The 18,584-nt window shown below is 44.3% G+C and overlaps 1 long non-coding RNA gene across 1 annotated transcript in view; it reads right to left on the bottom strand.

Moving 5' to 3' along the window:
- Nucleotides 1–234: 234 nt before the first annotated feature.
- LOC118123483 overlaps nt 235–18,584 on the bottom strand; it is a 109,630-nt gene continuing 91,280 nt past the window's right edge. The window contains exons 5-7 of the long non-coding RNA XR_004698587.2: nt 17,343–17,406; nt 2,989–3,056; nt 235–1,056 (exon numbers count right to left, since the gene is read on the bottom strand). This is a non-coding gene — a long non-coding RNA (uncharacterized LOC118123483). The remainder of the gene's footprint in view (nt 1,057–2,988; nt 3,057–17,342; nt 17,407–18,584) is intronic.

The raw sequence follows: 18,584 nt of genomic DNA, 5'->3' as shown, positions 1-18,584 counted from the left end.
CACTGAGCAGAAAAGGAAAAAAATGTATAAAGAGAGACGATAACAGACGGTAATTGAGACGGTAACAGATTGGCAAATACTGGCCAAACCAGTAATGAAACCAGTAATGAAGCCAGCATGACAAACAGTCACAGCACACACGCATTTGCAGACGCATAATGAACACCATGAAATCATCTTATTAGTTGATAATAATCTTACATCTGCAGCTGCAATAACAAAACATACAAAAGCTTGGATACACCTCTTTATTACTGCAAGTAACACAATCAAAGTTATGTTGCAATAAATCATCATGGAAATACGCAGCCTGACAGGAATATTAACCGCACACAGAGTGTCACAGTGACATGCAGGGTGAGTAGGAGAGTTTTCAAGGTTAACATTCATTAACACTGTGATGATAATGGCTGCTAATGGACTGATCCTTCTGAGGAATCTCGATCACGTGTATTAATTAGCTTTTACACCACAGGAGACATTTATTGCGCTGTTCACTCCACAGACCTCATGTGTGCCTGCGCTGGTGGAAGCGCTGCCACCGGTTTGCGAAAAAATAGTCTTAAAAAATGAAAATAACATCTGATTATATTCCGTTTACAGTTCCAGCGCCTGTTGATACTTGTCCCAGAATAACACAGTAAATGTCACAACTACGGTACAGGGTATGAACAACAGTCTGAATAAGCGCTGGATATCAAAAGCAGATGCATATACAGGAAAATATTAATCCAGGTTCAATTTAGAAAAAGTCAAATAATATGTAGATCCATTGTGGTAAACTACAGCGAATGCACATTCATTGATTTGGCTTTCCTACTTGAGCATCTCTCCAGACAGGGTTGACTGATCTGTTCCATAATGTCGGAGCGGCGGAGTACACGCCGCTGTCCTGCTGAGTTTATGTCAGAGCTCCTCCAAGTCCAAGGGGCTGGCGCGGGTCCTGAGCAGCAACATTGTCAGTGATGGAGCTCATGCTGTCAGCAGCCATGCCAAGAGCAAACATCTGCTGCAGGGGATGCTGGTCCGCAGTCCAAGCCGGGATTTAACATGATCCTAGAAACATAATACAGAAACTAATGACTGTTGGAGGCCAACAACCACTTGAAGCTTTAACAGTGACACATGTTTCTCATACCCACTCGAAAGAAGTTAGAGGCTTTATTTTTTCGTAATATCAAAAAGGTAACTGTCATCTCGAGTAACTAGAGACTCATAAAACATGCAAAACTGATCGACACAAGCTTCTCCTCAGCCGATGCCTTTAGTTGAACTGATTTGGCTGCTATCGCTAACTTTCCACTTTCAACTTGGCATGAAGAAGTTGCAGATGAAGAACCCAGCGCCTCGTCCAAATCAAATCATCACATTAACTGCGGTGGCAAATTCCCAGATGTGTTTTGCTTCCAGCAGCGTGGCTTTTTCAGTCCAATGCCAGAATTAAGATGTCACTCTAGTATTGTCAAGGCACACAGAACAGTAAAAAATAACAAACACCCTGATGACAAAGACACATCTGATTCCAGCGTTTAAAGACATGACATATAATGTCTGTCTAGAACATGAGTGTGGGAAGCTTGGAAAACTGATTTATATCCAGAACAACAGCTGGATGCACATGTTGTATCAGTGCATAACATCAGCTTCTTCACAAAATGTGAGAACAGCCCGAGGTGAGGTAATGCAGGCAGGTGGCCTCCTGTCAACCTCTGCTCTGCTCTACCTGTGCTTGCGTTCACAACCTCCCACGCAATGACATAATGTCGTCTGGCCCCACACACCATCCGCTCAGCCCCGTGGTTGTCATGGCAGCGAAGTGGCAGGACCGGCCCGTCCTGCCTGTCCTTTGCCCGGGGAAGGAACAACATGTCAAAGGATAAGTAGTCATCCATCAGTGTTCCTCATCTTCTTTCTGCCTGTCTGCACCTCTGAGCTGGTTTCCCTGCTAGAAGTCACGTTCCACCCGTGTACCGGATATGGCCTTATTCTCTTTCTTCAGCGACCTCCCCCTGCACTCCTCCCTCCTTCCCTCGGGCCTCACACATCACCGTCTGTTACCGACTTTCTTCCCCTGGCCTAAGCTTCAACCAAACACTTTTTAAAAATGTGATTAATGTCGTCTAAACTTATTTATAGTTCTATACTTCTTCGGTTTCACCTCTCAACAACCTTCATTTTACCTGATCTCTCCCTTGCCCTCCATTCTGGGTTTTCCCTTCCCACGTTTCTCACCTATGCCTCACCGGGAAGCGGAGCCAGTAGAGAAGGATCAGCAAGAGAACCACGTCCCAACCTGCCTCTGAGCGTCAGCCTGCCCGTGTACGCCTGTCTGCGCCTGGGGCTGCCACCGAGGCCGTCCCCTATCTCCCTCCCTCATCAGCACATCTACTGTACCTGTCTGCTGGCTCCCTGCCATCCACACACACACACAGCCCCGCTTCATTTACTGAGGGAACCAGGTAGTGGAAATAAAAGAAGATAATGCAAGCATGAAGTCTACAAAAAAAAGAGACTACTCATGTTGAGGTCAAGCATGTTTGACCCCCAGTGAGAACACCCACGGCTACCCCGAGAGGCGCACGTATACAGTGCCACTCATTCAGCTTGCTGGCTGCTGCGCAAAAGCCCGTCAACAGGTTTCTTTGAAGGCCACCGACTCTGTGGTGGGCCATCAAAGCATATCTTCATTCAGGACCACTGAAAGGATCTGAGGCTCCTGAGAAAAGCAGTGTTTGAAGTGATATCTCTGTGCAACTGCATTCTTTACCGTGCTGTCATGACTGGAGTTACACAATAAAAACAGGAACACGGGCATGAGGCCAGTGCCACCACCCTGATCATGTCTCTTAAACATGTGAACTACCACTACTGCCTCCATTTGATCAGTGGATGTACCAATCTCTGGCTGCAACGGTCTGTGTCCATTAATAGGAAAGCACCATATATTCCTCTGAATGAATATCAAACAAAAAGCAGAGTCATCCCTACCTGTTGAATCACTGAAGATCATGTTTCCATTACTCAGCCTCTTCTTGTTGTTGCTCATCTGAGATCATCTGTAAAAGATAAAGGACGGGGGAAATGAAATGATTCAGAGGGGCTCATTTAAGTGTAAACATAAACGTCAACCCAAAAAACGGAGGAATCAGATTTAATTTAGTCCAGCTCTGCCTAAACTTGCATTAACACTCCAACAAATATTTATTTCTCCACAGTACAACGAGAGAAAATACCTCCGCTGTCTGTTATCATGGGGAGGTTTATAGTTAAAAGTTTCAAACTTCCATTACTTAACAAATAACAGGAGTATATTCTATTTTGGTGCACAAAATTGTATTTATTTATTTTTTACATTCCTGTATTTTTTTGTTCTTGTAAACTACTGGATGTTCACATCTTTAAACAATAATAAAATAAAACATGGGAACGAAAACTGGCTGTGGTTGTAAGCCTCCACCATCCAGGGCAGTTTCGGTCAACATAAACTTTTTTCCGGACTCATGTGAGGTCACTGTGACCTTTACCTTAGACGACTGAACTTTGATCGGTTCATCTTTGAGTCCAAGTAAAATCAGGTCAAAATTCAAAGAAATCCACAAAAGGTAGATTCGAGAAGAAAAGGCAGATATAAGATATATTACGTTCAAGAGGCCGAAAAACATGTTTTGTGAGACCACCAGGACCTTGACTGAGCCCACCCAAATCTATTAAATTAATCTGTGAGTGTGAACATTTCTGCCAAATTTGAAATGATTCCCTCAAAGCGTTCAAAGATAATATTTTCACAAGGCAAAAGAGTTTTGTGAGGTTGCAGTGACTTTGACATTTGACATTCAAATTTGAATCAGGTCATCATTGAGTCCAAGTTAATGTTCGTGCCAGATGTTATTTCATTTTTGGTTTTCCTGATGTATCATATCACAAGAACAGGAGGCCACCATGTCCTTGATATTTGTCCTTCAACCAGGAGTCCAAATGAACATTTGTACCAAATTTTAAAAACTTTAGTTCAGTTTGTCCAGTCTGGACTTCTGTAAAAAACATGGCGGCCTCCGTAGAGAGGACCCACTCCTGATGTAAATATAAATTGTTTAAATATAAAAGGGCTCATTCTAGGGTAAAGATAACAAAAATGTGTAGAATTTAGATGAAACACACTAGTGAAAACATCCCAATAGATCCCTTTCACCTAAATCTTACACACTGAACCTTTAAGTAACGATCAGCTGCCCTACGTTCTTGATGCATTATTTTTCAGGCACCGGGTTCATAATGACCACATGAATCAGACCTTCTCCAGTATCTTCACAGACCATTTAAAGAGTCAAACCAGGAGTAGCAACATAGATCAGCGTGACTCTGGTTTATGTAAATCTAAGGTTTCAGTGGAGTTCGGCAGCACCTGGCAGTTCAGAAGAACGGAAGCATTCAAAGTGGCTTTTCCATTTTACCATTTTAAATGTACTTGGTTTTATTTTATAAGGTCCACAAGTTCAGTTAGATATTGTACCAAAAAACTTGCAGGTTTCTTCATACAAGCATGTGAATGAAGCTGTACCGTCTTCATCCAATCACAGACAAAGGTGCTCTCAGCTCCTGAGTTTCACTGTCCCAGACCAGTTACCGTGGAAACAAATGCACTGTTTCCGAGTGACACAAAGCCTGAACTTAAGAACCTCCTTTCAGGTTGAAGGCTCCAAGGGTTGAGGGGAAAACAGCAATAACAGGACGGCGGGGAGAGAAACTGAATACCGGCAAATTGCTTCCCAGAGTTTCTGGAGGACATGGTAAAATAATTCTTCCTTTTAAAATACCTTTCCCTGGCACCAGGCACCCTAGGTAGTTTTGTGCCGGTCCCATTTCTTTTATATCCCCTCTCATATTTCCGTTTCTTTTAGCTATCGTACTGAGCTAAGTGAGTTATCATGTACACCAGCAGGCTGGAGCAGCATGTGGCTAGGCTAAGCCTCCAGATGAGGTAATGTTTACAGGGTTGGCGAGCCAGGAGAAGGGTTGGTCAGGTCTTGATTAGCTCAGGGGTAGGGGCTCTCTCTAATATTGGACACCCCTTTGTGTGGTGAGATTACTACCTTATGAAAAACTGCCCCTGCTGACACGCCTGATGGGATCAGAGCTTCCTGCCTGCTGCATCGTCCTGCTTATGAGCTCTCCACACATTGGGAGAGAAAACACACAGGCAAACACCACAAACACACATCTGTACCTCTCAGAGAAGAGAGGCGTGTGCAGTGAGAGATCATGTGCACAACTCACAAGTACTGTGCATGCCTACGTGTAAACAAGCATGCACACACACACACACACACACACACACCCAACAAGCACACACATGGCTGCAAACTGTAAGTCATGACCATAACTGATGACCCCCAGATGGAAAGCAACCTGCATTTATTAGCGAGGCCAGATGCGACACAAACACACGCTCATGCACGCTCACTTGCTTTTACTGAGGTCGTCTCCTCCGGCCACTCCTCAATGAAAATCACATGATGGACCACATCCAGCTCTGAAAAAACAACTGAGAATCTCCACCCCGAAAAAACATCAACAAACAATGTTAAAAATCCCAGGGGAATCGGAGGCAAAGCTTCCAGGGGATTTGATCCTTGTATTCCTCTAAAGAAGGCTGAGGCTATAGGATGATTTCAATTATTTGATATAATTTCTGATGGTCCATTAGTTCAAAATAAAGCTCTGATTATATGTGATGTGTAAACAGAAGGTTGCAAACAAAACCTGCATCTGATGCAGGGCTGTACTTTTTTCCAGATGCGTAATCGACTCTTAATTAGCAGTGGCCTCACTTTCATGTAACCTTTCCCAAATAAATCTCCTTTAAAACCAAGAACAACTGAATCATTGCAGCGTTTTGGTTCCTTCAACCACACAGCAAACATCAACACCTTCCTATTTCTACTGTTTAGGGGCCTGCACTAACAAATGATCATATTTCTGCAGCTCACTATGTGGAAAAAGATATATACTTGTAGGTGTATGCACAAAAGCTAGCGCTCTCTTTCTTTCTCTGTCTCTCACACACACACACAAACAGAGACACACACACACAGGGCACTGGCACAACCTTGCGCCAGTGGTCCTCTAAACCAGTCATGTGAAATGACCCGTTCCTTTCTGCAAATCAGATTACATCTCCAAGCTGAGGTCTGCAAGTCCACACACACATTTAAAGCTAGGGGCTCAGGTCCACGCAACACACACACACACACACACACACACACACACACACACACACACACACACACACACACACACACACACACACACACACACACACACACACACACACACACACACACACACACACAGCTTAATCCGATTTTGCCCTACAAACCTGTACGCAACCCTGCGCGTATCAGCATGGCCAAGAAATAGAGGCTGAAAACTGTGCCTAGAAACTTACAGGACCCAGAGAAATATACTGCATGTATACGGCCGACATCAAGAACAGTGAAAGTATAAAAAAACGAGAGCCGCTCAGGCCACAGATTCCCTCGCATAAGATCAAAACAAAGCAAGGTCTTTGTTAAAGAAAATCATAGGGGGCTGTGATAAGCATCCTTTCAGCAGCGCTCGACTGCTGTTTGGCAGCTCCGCTATGGAATGAGCACATGCGCTAACACGTTTATTATGTGTTCGGCAGAAATGCAAATGATAGTTGATTCGCAAATGATTCGAGTCCTCTTCATGTTACCGAGCCCCGATGCACTAGCGCAGGGAACTCTCGAAAACTAGTCGCTTCAATTATAGTAACATTTTCCAGGGGTTTTCTTAACTTTGACTGAGCTCAACAAGTAATTAAATAAGTGCATGAATATTTGAATAAAACAGTATGAGGTACTGTTTGCTTCTATGGTGCTTTTGACGTCTTTGCACATTTTAGAGTTAGTGATCGGATGTGCAGCTATCCGAGTTTTCTGCTCCAACTCTTTCATTCTAAGTCATAGTGCGAAAGCAGCTTGCTGGCTGGCTGATGGTGGACTGGTCCGCTTAATCATACCCAGACAGTTGGAGGAAGTACAAGTCTCTGTCCCTACAGGATCTACATTAAGTCTCCACTCTGCTAATCAGAAAGCCCTTTAAATACATCAGCATGTCCCTCTGGCCCAACCAACAAGCAAATCGCATTTGTCTTTACAACTTTTTCAAGGAAATGTCAATTACTTCTCCGTCGAGTCTGGAAAACCAACCACTGCTGTCTCAGTGTTCATTGTAATAAATAAATAAACTTAGTAGCTCATTATCTGTCTTCCTTTTTGCCCTTGATCCTGTGGAAGTCAGAGGGTGGGAAGTCGTGGGTGGCAGGAAGCTGAGATAGTTGTGGCTACAATGGGGTGTCAGGACTCTGTCAGTCATCCCAACTCAAGTTCAACTCGAGCGGGTCATTTTCTCTTCACCGTGATATCTGAGAGCACCAGCGATGGACACCAGCAGCGAGGGGAATGGAGGAGCGGAGGGACTGTGCCCTGGGTTAGATTGCAATGGATGCTCAGATAAGACGACCGCAAAGGGCAGATTTAGGCAGGTCAACGGGGGAAGCTGGCTGAGGCTCCTGTTACCTGCAGGAAGAGCTCACTCATCCCTCAGATCACCTCCCACACCTGCAGAGGCCGGCATCTGTAACACGGTGCCACCAGCCAGGAGCTGGGAAGTGGTCGCCAAAGCCTCCCAATGGTTACTTTTATAGCAACTGGACAATAAATCATTGTGCTGGTGGTTTTACAAGATCTGGCCCTCACTAACCTAACTGGTCATTTCCCAAAGCATATCAAGGTTTTAGATTTGGAACTTTCCAGGTAGCCACTGGTTTCAAGTTAATTAAAGTACAGAACCAAAACTTGGAAAGATACATTTTGTTGTTTTGTTAAAGTCATATTGATGTGTGGTCATTTGTTTTTTCTGTCTTTGGGAAACTCCAAATATCTGAAGTTCAGTGGACAACAAGTTCAGAATGTCCATGATTTGCCTAATTGTGTGACAGCTTAGTAAGTGAATGCACTGCTTGCAACTCCTATGTGGAATGTTTCTGTAGCCACAGGACCATGTGACGACAGCAGTACTAACTAATACTTCAAAAACAGGAAACAGCTAGTTTCAAATCGCTGCGGGCTGAATTTTGACATAACAGTGAATGTCAGTGCATACCAGTTACAGCCTTTCACAATTTACGTAGTATTCATCATAATTTGGACATTTACTGAAGATGAGCAATGCTGATTATCAAGCCACTGATCAATAAATCAATCAAAAACCTTGCAAGGCTAAAAGGTTACGGAATAGAATAACTCAGAACACATATGGTCAGTGTTATAGCACACATTCCTGACAACACACACATAACCATAAAATAAAGATAGCGTCGTCTACTTGAGTGCATTTCCTTTCGACGGGGTTGGCATATGGCTGCTGGTTCCCCTTTTACACCCTGCCACAACCGTCTTACAGCTGACACCTTGAAGTGATAAGGACTGTGACCTTGCACATCTACAGCAGTGGGATATGACCCATACATATGATAAATCCCAACATGGAGGATTATTCTGGTTTAGGATGTCGTTTTGCCAAGGTACCGCTCCCAGGTTTGCTTTCAAGTCATCAGCGTCATATGCTGAGCCAAACTTCAGCTTTAAAATGGAAATTTAAGAGGATAATAAAGTTACATCAAGCAACTCCTTAATAACACAAATTAAACAGCAAAACCCTCCTCCCCTACTGTGGAACAAAACCTAATTTGTGTGTTTTACAAGGTGAGAAGTGAGGAAACAGTTCTATTCATAAGCACTGGTGTCAAGGAATTATCTTGTCTTAAACGAAAATGCCACCAAGTTATCTCCTATCATCTGTTGAGCCCAGTCGAGGTAGTGACCAGGAGTGTGGTCACAGGAGCCGTGAAATGTTAGTTTTAGAGTGAAGGTAAACAGCCTCTCCCATGGTGGCCCTGTACCCTACACAGAGTAAGCACATGTTTCCCATTGTGGTTAAAAGGAAAGGGGATTAAAGTGTAGTGCAGCCGAAGCCATACCCATACACCCCACGGTGGGATCACAGTACTTTCAGGTCTTTCAGTACTGCTGATGCAGCCCAGTTGGAAGTGGGTAGTGTGTATAGGGAGAGGGCACGGCCAGATTTATCAGATGGGCAAGTCAGGGTCCTCTAGAGTCGGACTTTTGTCCCGTTCATACCAACATTAACATGCAATCTGGGTGATCCATCCACTGGTGGACAGCATCAGTTCACACCCGGCACAGCATGTCCACACAAGCATCTCAAGTGACCACATCTCCTTTCCCTTCGCTCTATATGCAAACAAACACAAAGCTAATTAACAGCTGCTTGTAAAGGCAAAATGCATTATTTTCCTCGAAAGTCTGACTGAGGGAAAAGTCGGCTGTTGGCTCTACGGTGAAATAAGAGTTGAAACTAGAAAAACAGTAAATCAATACAAGGCGGTCAATGTTGATTGCAGCGTTGGCCACAAATAAATCAATGTATGGGAAAAAGTACAAATATTTTCAACTCATTATGAGACTTTGGCGAGCCAGAGGACGTCAGCAGAGCAGGCGGTCCATCACAGGACACTTTTGCGTTCACACTGCTAAAAGAATGTGGCCACATGCTTCCCAGACGTTCTCCAAATGCGGTTTCATACGTGTCCTCAATGTTGCTTCACACCTGTACTTAGAGCTGTCCACTTGCGATCAGATCACCCAGGACGGATGTGAATGCCAAGTCTGAGGGGGGAGCCTTTGAGGCCTTTCTCTGGGGCTGAGGAGTCGGGCATGTTACCAAGGAACTGTCTGACATTCACACAAACACGGGGCAGGTTAGGATTATGAAAGGGTGTTGAAACAGAGCAGATTTCACTTTTCAGAGGCCCAACATTGCCCCCGCGAAAAGAGATGAGCTTCATAACTAATATGAACAGAAACAGAAAAAGGGGGGGGAAAAAAGAGATGAAGCCAAGGTTAGACTGAAAACAAACAAAAAAGGAAGTTACTGGTGACTGGTTTTAGATGAAGCCAGGGTTAGACTAAAAACAAACAAAAAAGGAAGTTACTGGCGACTGGTTTTGGCTGCCAGATATGAGGCTTTCACCCCAGGGCTGTGGGGTCAAATAGGCCACAATCAGGTGCCACGGGGGACAGTTGAAGCAGGGGACTGTGACTGTGCAGCCAATTAAAGGACACTTTAAAGAGGCAAATCACGCAAGGGACATTGAGGAAGATATGCATAGTGGAGCATATCTGCACGTACCCAAAAACTGCCAATTAACCAACACCCCATGAAGCTCAGCTGTGACCGATTCGGCAGGAGGGCTTCCATGTGCAGTGAGTAAAACTTGGGTAGGAGAGGATGTAGACGGAGGGTCAAGCATTCACCCTGTCAAGTCTCACCAAAATATTACTGTGTCTCTACTGAGTCATGTTAGAGACTGATTGTCATCTATTGTGTGAGGGTTTCTCAGAAATCAGAACTCGAACTTGAGGTGAAGAACTCCAAAGGCTCATTTATGCTCAACGTTAGATGCATGCGTGGAAACAGACGGAGCCTTGTGTTCGTACTCATTTAATCCGTGATTGCGCACTTCTTCAAATAGGGATCAAATAGTCAAAAACGGAGAGGTCCCTCTGGAAATCATAGGGGGCAGGGTAGACAATAGTTCAAGCTAGAGGACAAAAGAACACGATGAAGAAATAACTTTTGAATACAGGCTTGACGAGTTGGTTAGTTGGACCAAGGCCATTTACAACACAGCCGCTTTTGCCTGTTTCGTAAGAGGTACATTATCGCAGCCAGTTTGTTGTTGTTTGTAACTCTCGACACTGCGCTGCCCTCTAGGGGATTGCTTAACAACAATGCCAACGTAAAGCACGCATGGAAGTATGCTTCAGTGACGGTTAAATAGATTGAAACCGTTGTATCTGTAAGTTCTGTCACTTTGAATATTTATTTGTAACTATTGGGCCAATTGAATATACTTGGACTTAACTATGTAAAACTTTCAACATAAATTGGAATTTTAAAATGTAAAATGCTGTTCAATTCACTTTCTCGACTTCTTGACCCGGACGTGACCTAGATCACTTCAAACCACTCCACCCAGCGGGAAGGGATTCTCACCCAGACTAGTTTAACTCGAGCATTCCAAGAAAAGTTATGAACTGTCATTCTTAACCTTTTGGCCTCAAAGCCCACACACATAAACATAGATAATTACATGATACACGTCTGTCAGTCTAACAGATTTGGTGCATCTGCTTCTGTCTGTGTTTGTGGGAGGAACTGGGGCAGCAATGGATTGTGAGCAGGACCTAAAGTGTTTGTGCAGATTTGCAGCACTTTCTCACCCACAAAAACCCTGTGTGGGGAAAAAGAGCGCGGCATGTTAATGAGCATGTGCGTACTCGTGTTTTGAAACTGGAAACAGATTTATGCAGTGTTCGGGATCAGCTCTTTAAAGGTCATCCTGAACAAGCTCGCTCTCTGCTCTGTAAACCCTGTTCCCTTTCTGATCCAGGTTACGCTCGGCCAATACTTTCATGACACAGGACAGACACATAAACACCACTCTGACCGATTTCTCCTTCTTTGTGATGTCAATAATTTCCGATTCCGATGACGCAACACTGACATTCAGTGTCATTGATTAATTGGTTCCTACGGGGTTCTAAGAGTTTCCGTTTTGAAAAAACTAGAACACTTTCCGGAGCTCTAAACTGTAAGACACAAACAGGACTCCGGCCACAGCGCAAGATGCCCTGGAAGGGGATAAAAAAAATCAGCCACGGTAAGTTTTCCTATTGGTACTGATCACAGTGTTACATGAGATGCAGTTAGAGGGGAAATCTGTGAAACTCCCTTGATTGCAAACATTCTGCAAACATCACATTTGTAAATGCAAAAGTCCACATTCATACCTCTGCATACATGTGTGTGTGTGTGTGTGTCAGTGTGCACATATTGTTCATACACACACACTTAACTAAAAAAAAACTCCTAACATAAATGTCAAGGAACTGCAATGGTGGAAAAAGGTGGGATGGGGAACACATCAAGGCTAATCTGGCCAGGGATTAGGAGCAGGCAAATATCACCAATAATAAACAAATGACTAACATTCATCTGTGTGCTTTCAAGCCCCCCGGGCTCCAGCCAGAGCACAACAGGGTCTGGATCCAATCCCTGCTGTTTATCAGTGTGAGTAGAAGCGCCCACTTGTCAAACCTCCATGAAAAGCATTTGGGGGACAAACCCAGAATGGGGAACAGAGCAATCCAACAAATCAGTCCCCCCAGATTTGATTTACAGCTCAGACCTCAAAGACCAGAGCCCAATATTCTGATGGTAATGGACATTTTGTTACCGCTTCATTATTCATGCTGACACTGTTGTCTGGTCAGCCATTTTCTGTGGGATGATAATTAGATTTTGACTGACACATATCGCCTGTGACATTTTCAGCTGAGACAGAGGCAGCGTTAAGACAGCAGTGTCTGAATAGGTTAAAATAAATAAAAAGACACTGTGACAGCACATATACAATGGGATTGAGAGTCAGACACCACTTTTCCCACTCCCTTAAATGGGAAGTGAATGGGAAAGTGGTCTTAGACTTTTGGACCACACTGACGCACCACACTGCGAAGCCAATGTGTGGATTAAAAAAGTGAGAAGACACAAATGATTAAAGAGGATACGCCTCAGTCTTTGAATTTAAAGTTTACTTTCTTTTTGTTATGTGATTACATACAGTTGAATATATCACACACTATAAGATTAATCTAGTGCTGTAACCAATTAACAATTCATCATGTGATTCATTGATTTATTAATTGGTAATAACTTTCACTTGTTCCAGTCTCTCAGATTTGATTTTGCTGCTTTTTCTGTTTTATATGACTTTAAAATAAATATAGACTGAAACATAATAGACGATTCTGAAGTGTCACAAAATTTAATGGACATTTTCTACTATTTAATAAACTAAAATGAATTGCAAATATACAACACGATTGGATAAATGTTGTGTCTTAGCTGTTGTTTGGCGTGTTCCAATTTGACCCGAATCAAAATGCGTTTGTTGGAAGCAAATGTCTAACGCAGGTGGCAAATTTAAAACCAGGCCACGGTGTCCTCGTTGCTCAAGGGCAAAAGGGATTTTTACGATTGCAACAACTCAACCCACGATGACAGCAGAGCAGCGCACCAGATTCACATTATTGACAAATATTGATTACTTGTCTAGGCATCACCATGGAGATTATTGCAGAGGAATGTTGGACAGATAAAGTAATGGGCCATAAATTCCCTCTGTAGTCACGCCGTGGGTTAATTAGCAGGGTGATGAAACTGAGATCAAAGGTAAAGCAGTGAAAGCAGGTTGTAATTTAGCCCGTGCACTTTTCTGCAACGAGGGAATAGTGCACACGAGGAGAAAAGGCTTCCAATGGAAATGCAAACACTGCATGTTTCCCTCCATCTCCTCCCTTTTGTCCTCTGTGACATCAGATAAAAATGCTCTACTAAGTCTTAATTTAGGTGGATGTTCAGAGGCCTTGATCTCATTCTGTATGTATGTGTGTGTGTGTGTGTGTGTTTGTGAGTATGCTAAGAAGAAAAAGTCTTCCCTTTGCTTTAATCCACTTATTTTGTTTCGCTCCACTGTTCAAGGTGGAAAAGTGCCGAGACGGCAATGCTTTGCCTTCTCTGTCTGTTTGGCCCGCAGTGCTTTACCTGCTGAGCGCCGGGACTCACCAAGCCTGAGGAACTCCGTTGCGTTAACCCTGTCCCTAAGTATGTCCCTGGCCAGCACAAAAGCCATCTGGGGTGCAGCTGAGAGCTTTAGCAACAAAATAACTCTTTCAATCTGCACTCTGCATGGTTCTGACTGCGGGGCGTTGAGGTCGCCAATACCAAGACTTGTACCGGACCTCCTCCTCTTTCTCCCCCGCCCTTCTAATCCCGGCCTACATGACTGACTCCATCTGAAAGCCCCACACGCCAGAGGTGGGAGCCAACAGCACAGTGAGATTCAGAAAAAAAGACCACCTGCTCATCAAACTAAATTGCACTCACTGAAGGCAATGGCGAATAGAATAGAGAGAATGAAAAGGAGGGGAGCAAGAGAGAAAAAAAACACGAGTACGAATAAAAAAAGAAAGACGAGTCACTGCTCTCCCTCTGTGATCTTGGCAGACAAAAGAACAAATTGCATTTATGCATCACGGCACCCAAGGGTCAAAATCGGCGGAGTCCCACTCAATCCTGTTTGTGTGCGAGCATGTTGATATACATAGGTTCCATCAGTTCCCAGAGCCAGAGAGGTGCACAGGCCTACCTTTCAGCCTTTCATCTTGGCTTCTTTTGTATTCCGCTGCACATCCGTCTGTTGTCTCGCTCCTCTATTTGGTAGAATTGACTGTTATTATTCCAAACAGCATTATCTATATTAATGCCACAGGTCTCACGACTGTGCACTCCCTGGGAGCCGGGTCTGGACAGAGCTGGGACCAATCTCCCTAGATAAAAGCTTCGTGGAGAGCTGTATGCAAGCCAGACAGCTTGGACAGGCCTTCATCCCCACTCCTCATTCTCACAGAGAGGTATGGTCCCTACAAAGACTAAGATATGGCTTTAATCTTAGCACTTTCCGGCAGGCAGGAACGTTTGAACTCAGAGCAGCTCTCTGGAAGGCTATCAGAAGTCACTTCGGGTTGTTAGCCACGAGTCAGAACAAACAAATTGTATTATGAGCAAACACATTTATATAATATTTGAAAAAGAGAAGGATCCACAATGAAAAAATAAAGAGGATGGTTTTTGAATCAGGTTTGTAAATCATGAAACTTTATCTCGGTGCTTCAGTTTATGGGGCTGCCCTCCAGTTCGACTGCGGCTTATACTCGTATGTACTTGGAGCTGAGGCCATTTCCCAAAGTCAGCCATGCGTGACGAGTTATTTTAAAGGTGGTGTGGAGAGCTGACGTGTGGCCAGGCCAGGGCAGGGCAGCGGTTGGGGTCTCGGCTTAGTGCCTCAAGCCCCTCGCTCCAGTGGTCACACAGCCTCAGCTCCCGGCCCGAGTCCGGACACTGATTTATGGGACAGGGGGATTACCATCAAACCAGCCATGAGGACCACCCAGATGGTGGCACAGGATGACAGCAGCACAAACACACACACACACACTGTCGCCACACGCACGCAAATTCAGATGTACTTCTGCATCCGCACATGCACATTGTGTACCTTCACACTAAGATGTCCATAGAAAGCCACATAAATTGAGAAGCTGCACATTCAATCTGTAATGGCTCTGTTAACCACTCAAGTGCAGTGAGTGGGATTAGTTCAATGAGGTTTCCTCATTATAACAAAGCAAGGGAGCCGGCTTTGCTCATCAGAGATCATATGTATCTACTGGACGTTCCTGGTTAATTCTGCTCAGTCACAATGTTTTTTCTCACTTACGTTTCCGTGATGCAGGATTAAAGATGGATGACGTGTTTTTTTTTTCGTTTTAAAGAGACCCAGGTACAAAATAAGAGCCGTCCGGTTACAGATAGCTGAAGAAGAAGGCTCAGACTTCAGGCTTCTACCCGAGTTTTTCTAAATTATCTATAATGGGTGACATTCAACTTTTCTTCAAAGCAGGTCTGGACTCCTCTCATTTTCACTCGGAATGCATTTACCATCCTTCATACTTTTCCACCAAGTCACATTTTCATCCAAGAAAAGTGAACATGTGCAAATACACTGAGCAAAAGAGGAAAAGGGGAAGAAAGGCACATATTTCCCACTTGCCGGGGCACAGCACTACTCAACCTCAAGGCACCAGTTGGATGAGCCAAACAATAAGAGTCCATGACAAATCGGACATAGTGCATTCCTTGGGCAAACACTCATCTAATAAAGGAAGACAGGTAGGCAAACACTCACCTGCCCTAAGCTAATAACGCATGTGGAGACAAACACACACACACACACATACATACACACACACACACACACACACACACACACACACACACACACACAGACTTGAGCGTGTCGATATGTTGAGATGATGTATGAAGATAGGACCAAATTTGATTAGAAAAACAAAATTAAAATCAAACTAATATAGCATTTTTCCCAATGAATAAATCACTGTACTGTACTGTAAAGAGATCTATTTCTCTGCACTCTATCAATGTGTACAGAGAACTATGTACGGTACTTGACCTGTGCACTGTGTTTAGGGTTGCACAGCAAAAATAAACAGATTTTAACCATTTTAGAATAAGTTGCAGGTCTGGGCCCACAAACGCTGTAGCCTCCTCCAAACCTCTGTCTGCATGTGCGCGTGACGATGTTTAAAAATGACTCTGCACTTCTGTGTGTCAGAAAATCGTTGATGACTGTACTCGCAAACAAATCACACACAATTTCCCCAAAGGCCCGATGGCACCGCTCCACTCAGTGGGACGCACCCCTCAGCACTTCCTGACCATGTGACTCCCCTCCAGCTGCCTTTTGATTGGACGCTCATAGGCGGAGAGGATGAAGAGGAGCGGGGAGGAGGCGGGTGGCGGGGAGCTGGCTGGCAGCGGACGCATGAGAGAAAACAAATTCCTGCCACATCGCCATGGAGATGAGTCAACAGCAGGTCGGGGGCCGGGCGGGGGGGACGTGGGGCACAGGCTGACCTGCTGTAGTTAACAATTCATCCCCGTATCCGGCTCCCAAATGATTGGGCAAACACGGAGTGCTGCGGAGTCAAAAGGCCTCCAAGGGTCTGAGAGAGGGGCATCACCCTGGGGTGACACGCTGACAGGCACACACTGGTTGGTAGAGGGTGGACCAGTATAGGGAAGGGATATGGGGCACCAGAGGGGAGGGCGGATTGGGGGCGGGGGGGGGTGATTGGATGTGGGAGAGTGGCTCAGTACACCGAGTAGCAAAGGCTCCAGCACAGTCACACCACATTATTGACGGCTGTGGTTTTGTAAAAGCAGTGTAATTAAATGATTTGTGTTAAGATGCCAATTTGAGGATGGGAACATTCTGTTAAGTACACCACAACAAACATCACCCTGTTAATTCTGTTCAAATTCTTCATGTTAAGCTTAATACTTAACAACATTCGGTGGCTGGCCGTGCCAACAGTAAAATAGCAGTTGCGTCAGTTTTATAAGCTTTAACCACAGTAACACTATGATTCTCTGGCATATATCCACTAAGATAGAAGGCTAACCCAGAGGTTTGCAGGAAAACACAACAGGCAAATCTTTAAATATTTTCAGTGTCTTTATATACTCACCAGAAGATCCCTGGGAAGCAATTAAAGGTTCACATCTTATTCCATGAATTTGGATTCCTTCATTCTGAAAAAAAAAAAAAAGGAGAAAAGAAAAATCAAAGGAGGACAAACGTCACTTCACACACTCATTATATCGTGTTCCATGGCTATATCTGGTTAACTCTTCACTCTCCATTTGTACAGCTGGGTTCATTTAGGTGTTAGTGCATGTAATATGAGGTACAAATGGAAAATGGTTGAAAGCCTCAACCCACAAGACCTGGATCCAAAAACACTGACCACTTTGCAGCGGAGCAGAGCGCCGCTTGACAATAATGGGTCAGAGACAGAAAAAACAGACGGGCGACGGGTGGATCTCATCAATGTCACCTTCGTACGGAAGAAGAACCGCAAGGCCTCAACGCTGCACTTACGTTCGGCTAGACTTTACGCAGTGTTAGGTTTTGTCTCAGTCAGCACAAGCTGCCGTGTAACTTTATGCACCGTCACGGCTGGGTCTGCTCCCTCAGAAAAGCAAACCAAATCCCATTATCTAATTGGCCATCTAACTTTGAAGGGTTGAAATGCCACCATCACAACAGCCCTTTTACTGGGCAGCTGTGCGAGGAGGGTGTGTGAGCAGAGAGGACCCGTTACTGGTTCTCCACAGCGACTCACGTCAGAGCAGTGTTTTCCCTAACACCGCTGAAGCATGTTCTCCCTTCAGAGGGAACGAGGACACCGTCTACAAGGCGTCTACCCAACAAATCTTGCAAATGAAAAACAGGACCGCATCATTTATTGTGCGTCTGTTGGAAAACGAGAACAAAAAACAAGGGAAAAAGCACACTTGTGATAAAAATACCAGATGTTGAGTCACTTCTCGAAAGGTGTGTCATGCAGGGAGCTTGGGACGAACCTCTGGCCACGGCCGAGCTCTAAATTTAGCATATTTACAAAAATAAAAAATGAGTTCAGTCCCTGGCACGGGAAACGTTCTCCTCCCCATTCATGATCTCAGCGGTGCCGCCAGCGTCACTCGTGACGAAAACGCTGACCATATAAAACAACAAAAAAAGACCTCCTCAAATACTCAGAGTACATAAGGAAGCAACCACAGCTTAATGTTCCCTGTAAATGATCCTATTACGGCAATTCAACAGAAAAAAAGAGATGGTTTTGACTTTTCTATTTTTAGAGCAGCATTTGAGAATAAATGACCTTTTACATAACAACCTCAGACAGAACACAGAGTCTAGTTTA

The sequence above is a fragment of the Hippoglossus stenolepis genome, chromosome 16 (genome assembly GCF_022539355.2).
Source record: "Hippoglossus stenolepis isolate QCI-W04-F060 chromosome 16, HSTE1.2, whole genome shotgun sequence".
Taxonomy (NCBI): Eukaryota; Metazoa; Chordata; class Actinopteri; order Pleuronectiformes; family Pleuronectidae; genus Hippoglossus; species Hippoglossus stenolepis.
The sequence above is the reverse complement of the archived record's forward strand: the minus strand, read 5'-3'. Positions and strand labels throughout refer to the sequence as shown.